The sequence below is a fragment of the Eumetopias jubatus genome, unplaced genomic scaffold (assembly GCF_037043125.1).
Source record: "Eumetopias jubatus isolate StellerSeaLion01/CBP00866 unplaced genomic scaffold, mEumJub1_p1.0 scaffold_16, whole genome shotgun sequence".
Classification (NCBI taxonomy): Eukaryota; Metazoa; Chordata; class Mammalia; order Carnivora; family Otariidae; genus Eumetopias; species Eumetopias jubatus.
The window spans coordinates 54,758,124-54,768,036 of NW_028274822.1; positions in this window are offsets into that span (position 1 = coordinate 54,758,124).

A 9,913-nucleotide genomic window follows, 5' to 3' on the forward strand; every position below is an offset into this window, starting at 1 on the left:
GAGTTAAATTATTTTTTAACTGGTTTATTTTTTAGAGCTCCTTTCTTTTACCTGTTGACCCAAGGAATAAAAATCCCCAAGGAATACGGTTTTTAATTTGTACTATAATATCTAGTCTCAATGATGCCAAAAAATACTTTTATTCAGTCCAACAGTAATTTAAAAAACATCAAATATGTTTTTGGGGGGAAGGTTATGTATGCAGTGGCCAAAAGATTCTGAAGAAAACAAACTGATACACTGGAATATAGTTCATTATATTTCTTAGAGTTATGGGTAAGTCTTTTTGAAAATAGACGTGTTCCATTATAGCACATGAACAATATATGAACTATATCAAGTCACTATAGACTAAGTGGTTGTGAGAAATAAATCCCATCTGTGAAAACAGACTATCTGGAAGTCATTCATCATATTTATTACATATTCAGTTGATGTTGACATAATGGAGCTAAAATATAGAGATGATATTAAAGAATCAAACACTTAAGTGCTTATGCATCGATTACTTAAACTGCTAAATGAGAGACTGACTGCATTTTGGATTCAAAAGCAAAGAGAAAATTTAAAGGACCAATAAAGTTTTCAGTTTTTTATAGCTTCATTCCAAAAATATTAATAAAGTGATTCACATTATGGCTTTTAAGGACCTGGTTTCATTGTGGTAATAATGGAAAAGAGAAAAAGGAATTAGGGGCCTAACGTCACTATTCAGGTCAATAATTTTTTTTTTGCTGGTTTTAATGAATATATTATCCATTTATTAAAATTATATTGGTGCTATGGTGCCAAGACAATTCAACTGTAATTCAGTTCAACAACTGGATATCCACTGGATATTACCTGGATCAAAGTTTATAAGAAAATCTTACTCTTAGAAGTAAATCTTCATGATTTTGAGTTGGGCAAAACCTTAAAAACACCAAAACCACAGTGACAACAGAAAAAAATAGATAAGAGAGGAGGAGGAAGATGGCAGAGGAGTAGGAGACCTAAATTTCTTCTGGTCCCAGGAATTCAGCTAAATAGGGATCAAACCATTCTGAACACCTATGAACTCAACAGGAGATCGAAGAAAAGAATAGCAGCAACTCTCTGAACAGAAAAGTGACCACTTCCTGGAAGGTACGACATGTGAAGTGAATCCGAGGCGAAATACGAGATGATAGACAGCGGGGGAGGGGGCCTCTGTCACCAATACCAGCAAGTGATAGAACAGCGGAGCACAAAATTGGAACTTTTAGAAGTTGGCTCTGCTGAGGGATGTCGCTCCAGTGGCTAAGAGGGGGGTAGAACCGTCGCTGCGACAGTATGGTCTCAGGACCCTCGGGGTCACAGAAAGACCGGGGGTGCCGGACTGTGGCAGAGCTCCCAGGTATCAGAGCGGGGAAGCCGGCTTCAGAGATGGAGCCGAGGAGTGGGCTCTCAGCTCGGGGTTGCCATAAACCATGACCCGTGGCGCAGGCAGGCCACTGCTCTTCCAGCAGGGACCCAACAAGCAGTAGATCCAGGGAGACTCCCCTTCTTTCCCTGGGAGGAGTGGCACGGGAGCGCACTGGAGGAATCTGCTGGGTTTGGAGACTCCAAACGGAGTCAGGTGCTAGAGATAGAAACGCTTGGTCACAGGCTAGGTGAGCACGGAGTGCGGCTGGAGGCTGGGGAGACAAGAGTGACTGACTGCTTTTCTCTGGGGGCGCACTGAGGAGGGGGACCCCAAGTTCTCCGCTCCTCCTGGGTGGAAATTGGGAGGCTGCCATTTTCACTCTCATCCTCCAAAGCTGTAGGAAAGCTTGCAGGGAACAAAAGCTCCCCAGAGCAAACCGAAACAGATTATTTACCCCGACCCCCGGCAAGGGCAGGGCAATTCCGCCTCTGGCAAAGACATTTGAGAATCTTTGCAACAGGCCCCTCCCCCAGAAGATCAGCAAGAACAGCCAGCCAAGACCAAGTTTACCGATCAATGAGAATGGCAGAATGCCAGTGCTAGGGGAATATAGCACATAGAATTCATGACTTTCTTCCCCCTGATTTTTTAGTCTTTCAAAGTTAACTTTTTAAATTTTCTTTTCCTTTTTCTATTTTTTTTTAATTTTTCTTTTTCCCTTTTTCAACCAACATCTTATCAATCCATTTTTTAAATCTTTTCTATTTTTCAATTTTAGAGTCATATTCTATCCCTTCATAGTAGTTAATCTTATTTTTGGTATATATATAAGTTGTTCTCAATTAAAAATTTTGGGATACAGTTTCTTCTAACAGACCAAAATATACCCTAAATCTCTAGTGTATGGCTTTGTTCTAGTCTCCTGCCTGATCACATCCTCTCCCTTTTTTTTGGTTTTAAATTTCTCTTCTTATTTCAACCAACTTCTTATCTTACAAATTCCTTTATAAAATCTTTTATAATTTTCATCTTTATACTCATATTCCATCCCTTCATCATATTTACCTTTATTTTTGTACATAAATAGTTTTTTTCCTTAAAATTTTGGAGGCACTTTATTCTAACAGACCAAAATATGCCCAAAACCTAGTGTGTGGCACTGATCTATTCACCAGCTTGATAATATATGATCATATTCTTTTATTTTTTTATCTTTTTCTCCCCCCCCCTTTTTTTTCTTTTTTTTCTCTTTCCCTTTCTTTCCCCCAGTTTCAGGTCTCTTCTGATTTGTTTAGTCTATATTTTTGGGGGGTTGTTGTTACCCTGTTAGCATTTTGTTCTCTCATTCATCTATTCTCTTCTGGACAAAATGACAAGATGGAAAAAAAAAATCACCTAAAAAAAGGAAAAGGAGGCAATACCGAATGCCAGGGTTCTAATCATATGGACATTAAAAGATGTTGGAACTAGAGTTCAGAATGACGATTATAAAGATATGAGCTGGGCTTGAAAAAAGCATGGAAGATCTTAGAGAAACCCTCTCCTGAGAAATAAAAGAACTAAAATCTAATCAAGTAAAAATTAAAAAGGCTATTAATGAGGTGCAATAAAAAATGGAGGCTCTAACTGCTAGGATAAATGAGGCAGAAGAGAGAATTAGCGATACAGAAGACCAAATGATGGAAAATAAAGAAGCTGAGAAAAAGAGAGATAAACAACTACAGGATCACGAGGGCAGAATTCGAGAGATAAGTGATAGCATAAGATGAAACAATATTAGAATAATTGAGATCCCAGAAGAAGAAGAAAGAGAGAGGGGGGCAGAAGGTATATTGGAGCAAATTATAGCAGAGAACTTCCCTAATTTGGGGAAGGAAACAGGCATCAAAATCCAAGAGAAACAGAGAACCCCGCTCAAAACCAATAAAAATAGGCCAACACCCTACATCTAATAGTAAAACTTACAAGTCTCAGAGACAAAGAGAAAATCCTGAAAGCAGCTCGGGACAAGAGATCTGTAACCTACAATGGTAGAAACATTAGACTGGCAACACACCTATCCACAGAGACCTGGCAGGCCAGAAAGGACTGGCATGATATCTTCAGAGCACTAAACGAGAAAAATTTGCAGCCAAGAATAGTATATCCAGCTAGGCTATCATTGAAAATAGAAGGAGACATAAGAAGCTTCCAGGACAAACAAAAACTAAAGGAATTTGCAAACATGAAACCAGCCCTTCAAGAAATATTGAAAGGGGTCCTCTAAGCAAAGACAGAGCCTAAAAGCAACATAGACCAGAAAGGAACACAGACAATATACAGTAACAGTCACCTTACAGGCAATACAATGGCACTAAATTCATATCTTTCAATAGTTACCCTGAGTGTAAATGAGCTAAATACCCCAATCAAAAGACACAGGCTATCAGGTTGGATAAAAAATAAGACCCATTGATATGCTGTCTGCAAGAGACTCATTTTATTTCCAAAGACACCCCCAGATTGAAAGTGAGGGGGTGGAAAAATATTTACCATGCTAATGGACACCAAAAGAAAGCTGGGGTGGCAATCCTTATAACAAACAAATTAGATTTTAAACCAAAGACTATAACAAGAGGTGAGGAAGGACACTATATCATAATTAAAGGGTCTATCCAACAAGAAGATATAACAATTGTAAATATCTATGACCCTAACAGGGGTGCAATTATAAAAGCCAATTAATAACAAAAGCAAAGAAACACATCAACAAAACACAATAATAGTAGGGGACTTTAATACCCCCCTCACTGAAATAGACAGATCATCTAAGCAAAAGATCAAAGATCAACAACGAAATACAGACTTTAAATGAGACACTGGACCAAATGGACATCACAGATATATTCAGAACATTCCATCCCAAAACAACAGAATACACATTCTTCTCTAGTGCCCATGGAACATTCTCCAGAACAGATCACATCCTAGGTCACAAATCAGGTCTCAACCTGTACCAAAAGATTGGGATCATTCCCTGCACAGTCTCAAACCACAATGCTTTGAAACTAGAACTCAATCACAAGAGGAAGGTCGGAAAGAACTCAAATATATGGAGGCTAAAGAGCATCCTACTAAAGAATGAATGGGTCAACCAGGAAATTAGAGAACTAAAAAAATTGATGGAAATAAATAAAAATGAAAACACAACTGTTCAAAATCTTTGGGATGCAGCAAAGGCAGTCCGAGAGAAAAGTATATAGCAATACAAGCCTTCTCTAAAGAAACAAGAACAGTCTCAAATACACAACCTAACCCTACAACTAAAGGATAAAGCCTAAACCCAGCAGGAGACGAGAAATAATAAAGATCAGAACAGAAATCAGTGAAATGGAAACCAAAAGAACGGTACAACAGATCAGCGAAACGAGAAGCTGGTTCTTTGAAAGAATTAATAAGATTGATAAACCCCTGGCCAGATTTATTAAAAAGAAAAGAGAAATGTTCCAAATAAATAAAATCATGAATGAAAGAGGAGAGATCACAACCAACACCAAAGAAATACAAACAATTTTAAGAACATATTATGAGCAAATATATGCCAGCAAATTAGATAATCTGGAAGAAATGGGTGCATTCCTAGAGAGGTATCAACTACCAAAACTGAACCAGGAAGAAATAGAAAACCTGAACAGACCTATAACCACTAAGGAAATTGAAGCAGTCATCAAAAATCTCCCAACAAACAAGAGCCCAGGGCCAGATGGCTTCCCAGGGGAATTCTACCAAACATTTAAAGAAGAATTAATACCTACTCTTCTGAAACTGTTCCAAAAAATTGAAATGGAAGAAAAACTTCTAACCTCATTTTATGAGGCCACCATTACCTTGATCCCAAAATCAAAGACCCCCATCAAAAAGGAGAATTACAAATATCCTTGATGAACATGGATGCAAAAATTCACACAAAATACTAGCCAATAGGATCCAACAGTACATTAAAAGGATTATTCACCACGACCAAGTGGGATTTATCCCTGGGCTGCAAGATTGGTTCAACATCTGCAAATTAATCAATGTGATACAATACATTAATAAAAGAAAGAACAAGAACCATATTATCTTCTCAATAGATGCAGAAAAAGCATTTGACAAAGTACAGCATCCTTTCTTGATCAAAACGCTTCAGAGGATAGGAATAGAGGGTACATACCTCAATTTCATAAAAACTATCTATGAAAAGCCCACAGCGAATATCATTCTCATTGAGGAAAAACTGAGAGCTTTCCCCCTAAAGTAGGGAACATGGCAGGGATGTCCACTATCACCACTGCTATTCAACATAGTAGTCCTAGCCACAGCAATTAGACAACAAAAAGAAATCAAAGGCATCTGAATCAGAAAAGAAGTCAAACTCTCACTCTTTGCAGATGATATGATACTTTATGTGGAAAACCCAAAAGGCTCCACCCCAAAACTGCTAGAACTCATACAGGAATTCAATCAAGTGGCAGGATATAAAATCAATGCACAGAAATCAGTGGCATTCCTAGACACCAACAACAAGACAGAAGAAAGAGAAATTAAAGGGTCGATCCCATTTACAATTTCCCCCAAAACCATAAGATACCTAGGAATAAATCTAACCAAAGAGGCAAAGGATCTGTACTCAGAAAACTATAAACTACTCATGAAAGAAATTGAGGAAGACACAAAGAAATGGAAAAACATTCCATGCTCATGAATTGGAAGAACAAATATTGTGAAGATGTCAATGCTACCTAGAATAATCTACACATTTAATGCAATCTCTATCAAAACACCATCCACTTTTTTCAGAGAAATGGAACAAATAATCCTAAAATTTGTATGGAACCAGAAAAGACCCTGAACAGCCAGAGGAATGTTGGAAAAGAAAAGCAAAGCTGGTGGCATCACAATTCCGGACTTCAAGCTCTATTACAAAGCTGTCATCATTAAGACAGTATGATACTGGCACAAAACAGACACATAGATCAATGGAACAGAATAGAGAGCCCAGAAATGGACCCTCAACTCTACGGTCAACTAATCTTCAACAAAGCAGGAAAGAATATCCAAAGGAAAAAAGACAGTCTCTTCAACGAATACTCTTGGCAAAATTGGACAAAATTGGACAGCCACATGCAGAACAATGAAACTGGACCATTTCCTTATACCACACACAAAAATAGACTCCAAATGGTTGGAAGACCTAAATGTGAGACAGGAGTCCATCAAAATCCTAAAGGAGAACACAGGCAGCAACCTCTTTGACCTCAGCCGCAGCAACTTCTTCCTAGAAACATCGCCAAAGGCAAGGGAAGCAAGGGGAAAAATGAACTATTGGGACTTCATCAAGATAAAAAGCTTTTGCACAGCAAAGGAAACAGTCAACAAAACCAAGAGACAACCAACAGAATGGGAGAAGATATTTGCAAATGACATATCAGATAAAGGGCTAATATCCAAAATCTATAAAGAACTTATCAAACTCAACACCCAAAGAACAAATAGTCCAATCAAGAAATGGGCAGAAGATATGAACAGACATTTTTGCAAAGAAGACATCCAGATGGCCAACAGACACATGAAATAGTGCTCAACATTGCTTGGCATCAGGGAAATCCAAATCAAAACCTCAATGAGATACCACCTCACACCCGTCAGAATGGCTAAAATTAACAAGTCAGGAAACGACAGATGTTGGCAAGGATGCAGAGAAAGGGGAACCCTCCTACACTGTTGGTGGGAATGCAAGTTGGTGCAGCCACTCTGGAAAAGAGTATAGAGGTTCCTCAAAAAGTTGAAAAGAGAGCTACCCTACGACTCAGCAATTGCACTACTGGGTATTTACCCCAAAGATACAAATGTAGGGATCCGAAGGGGTACGTGCACCCAATGTTTATAGCAGCAATGTCCACAACAGCCAAACTATGGAAAGAGCCAAGATGTCCATTAACAGATGAATGGATAAAGATGTGGTGTATATATATACAATGGAATATTATGCAGCCATCAAAACAAAGACCAAAATCTTGCCATTTGCAATGACGTGGATGGAACTACAAGGTATTATGCTAAGCAAAGTAAGTCAATCAGAGAAAGACATGTATCATATGATCTTACTGTTATGAGGAATTCTTAATCTCAGGAAACAAACGGAGTGTTGCTGGAGTGGTGGGAGGTGGGAGGGATGGGGTGGCTGGGTGATATACATGGGGGAGGATATGTGTTATGGTGAGCGATGTGAATTTTGTAAGACTGTTGAATCCCAGGCCTGTACCTCTGAACCAAATAATACATTATATGTTAAAAAACAAAAAAAGAAGATAGTAGAGAAGGGAAAAATGAAGGGAGTAAAATCGGAGGGACAGATGAACCATGAGAGACTATAGACTCTGAGAAACAAACTGAGGGTTCTAGAGGGTAGGGGACTGGGGGGTTGGGTTAGCCTGGTGATGGGTATTAAAGAGGGCACATATTGAATGGGAAAAAAAAGAAAAAAATAGATAAATTGGACTTCATCAAAATTAGAAACTTTTGTGCTTCAAAGGACACTATCAGGAAAGTAAAAATACAAGATTCAAAATGAGAGAAAATATTTGCAAATCATGTATCTGATAAGTGACTTGTATTCAGAACATGTAAAGAACTTGTGCATCACAATAATAAAAAGTCAAATAACGCAATTTTAAAAAGTGGGCAAAAAATCTAAACAAACACTTCTCCAAGGAAGATATGCAAATGTGTAATAAACCCCTGAAAAGATATACAACATCATGAGCCATCAGGGAAATACAAATCAAAACCACAATGAGATACCACTTTATACTTACTATGATGGTTGAATCAAAAAGTTCTATACAAAAGTGTTAGTGAAGATGTAGAGAAACTGGAACACTCATATATTGCTGGTGGGAATATAAAATGTAATACAATGTTTTGCCACAAAAAAAAGTTTAGTGTTTCTTCCAATGAGTTAAACATAGAGTTACTGTATGAGTAATCAATTCCATTTTTAGGTATCTACTCAAGAAATAAGAACATATGTTCACTAAAAAATGTGGACATGAACGTTTATAGTACCATCATGCATAGCAGCCAAGAGGTGGAAACAACCCAAATATCCATCAGTTGATGAATGGATAAACAAAATGTAGTATACCTATACACTGGAATATTACTCAGCCACTGAAAGGAACAAATCACTGATGCAAGCTATAACATCGATGGACCTTGAAAATATTATTCTGAGTGAGAAAAGGAGTTAAGACAGCAGAGGATTAGGGGGACCCTATGTTTGACTCCTCCCTCAAACACAGCTAGATAAATATCAAATCATTCTCAACACTCAAGAAACTGATCTGAGGACTGAGAGAACAAACTGAAAAACTAGAGGTAGAAAAATGGTCACATCATGGAAGGTAGGAGCTCCGGGGAGTTGATATGAGGGAGAGAAGAAATGTGGGTTCTGAGGGGAGAGATCCCTGGTCATGGAGAGAGGAGTAAGAGAAATAGTGAAAGCAGTGTTCAGGGGATTACACAAGAAAAACTCCTTCCCAAAGCCATTGACTTGGAAAAAGAGAGGCGCTGAGTACCACAAATTTTTATAAGCAGGGGAACTCGAAGTCAGAAATTTTAGAAGTCTGTGCCATCGCTGTGGTCATGCCTGGTGGGCTTAGCCGTGCTCTGGTAGGGAAGGAGGGTGGAGGCCCAGGAGGGACAGTGAGGTCTGAGGATCCCCTGGGTTGCATGGGAAGAAACAGTGCCCCTTCTTGGAGTGTATTTGAGAATGGTGGCATGGCTTCTCTGGGGACAAAAGAGCTAGTGGGAGCCAACATGCTGCCCTGTTCATTAGCATAGGAACAGAGACACCTGCTGAGAGAAGCAAACCTTGGTGCTGGCTTTTTGCTTTGCTTTACTATAAACTCTGAACCACTGCATGGTTGTGTGATCGCTTTTCTGGGACAAACCAGCACTGGCCACAGTGTGGTGAGACCCTCCCCCAGAGGATCAGTGTGGGTTCACACTGCATAGGTCCCTACAATTTGGAGTTTTGAAACCCAACCATGTGCCTGCGCTAAAACACAGGAGTACCACGCTGCCTGGTAGGGACACAGCTCAGACATAGACAGGGTGAAGGCAGGGATATGATAGAAGCCAGGGACACAAGAGAACAGATTGTTTGCTCTTCTGTGAGGGCTTCCTGAGGAATGGTGGGCACGAATTCCTCACTCCAGGGACATGAGAGCAGGCCTATGTCATTTTCTCCCAATTGCCCATCAGCACTGACCAACTTCAGTGAGCTATGTCATGCACCCCAGTGGAGGCTGAAGCCACTTACAAGCCTGAGTGCCTGTACCATGCAGGTCCATCTCCACTAGGGCAAGTCTGCCTGAGAATCAGTGCAGCAGTCCCCTTCCCCAGAAGACCAGCAAAACCCCCTTGCACACACCAAATCTACTCATCATAGAGTGCTACAAAACTTCAGCTCCAGGGAAAATAGGATCTAGCTTCTTTTAAAAGTAG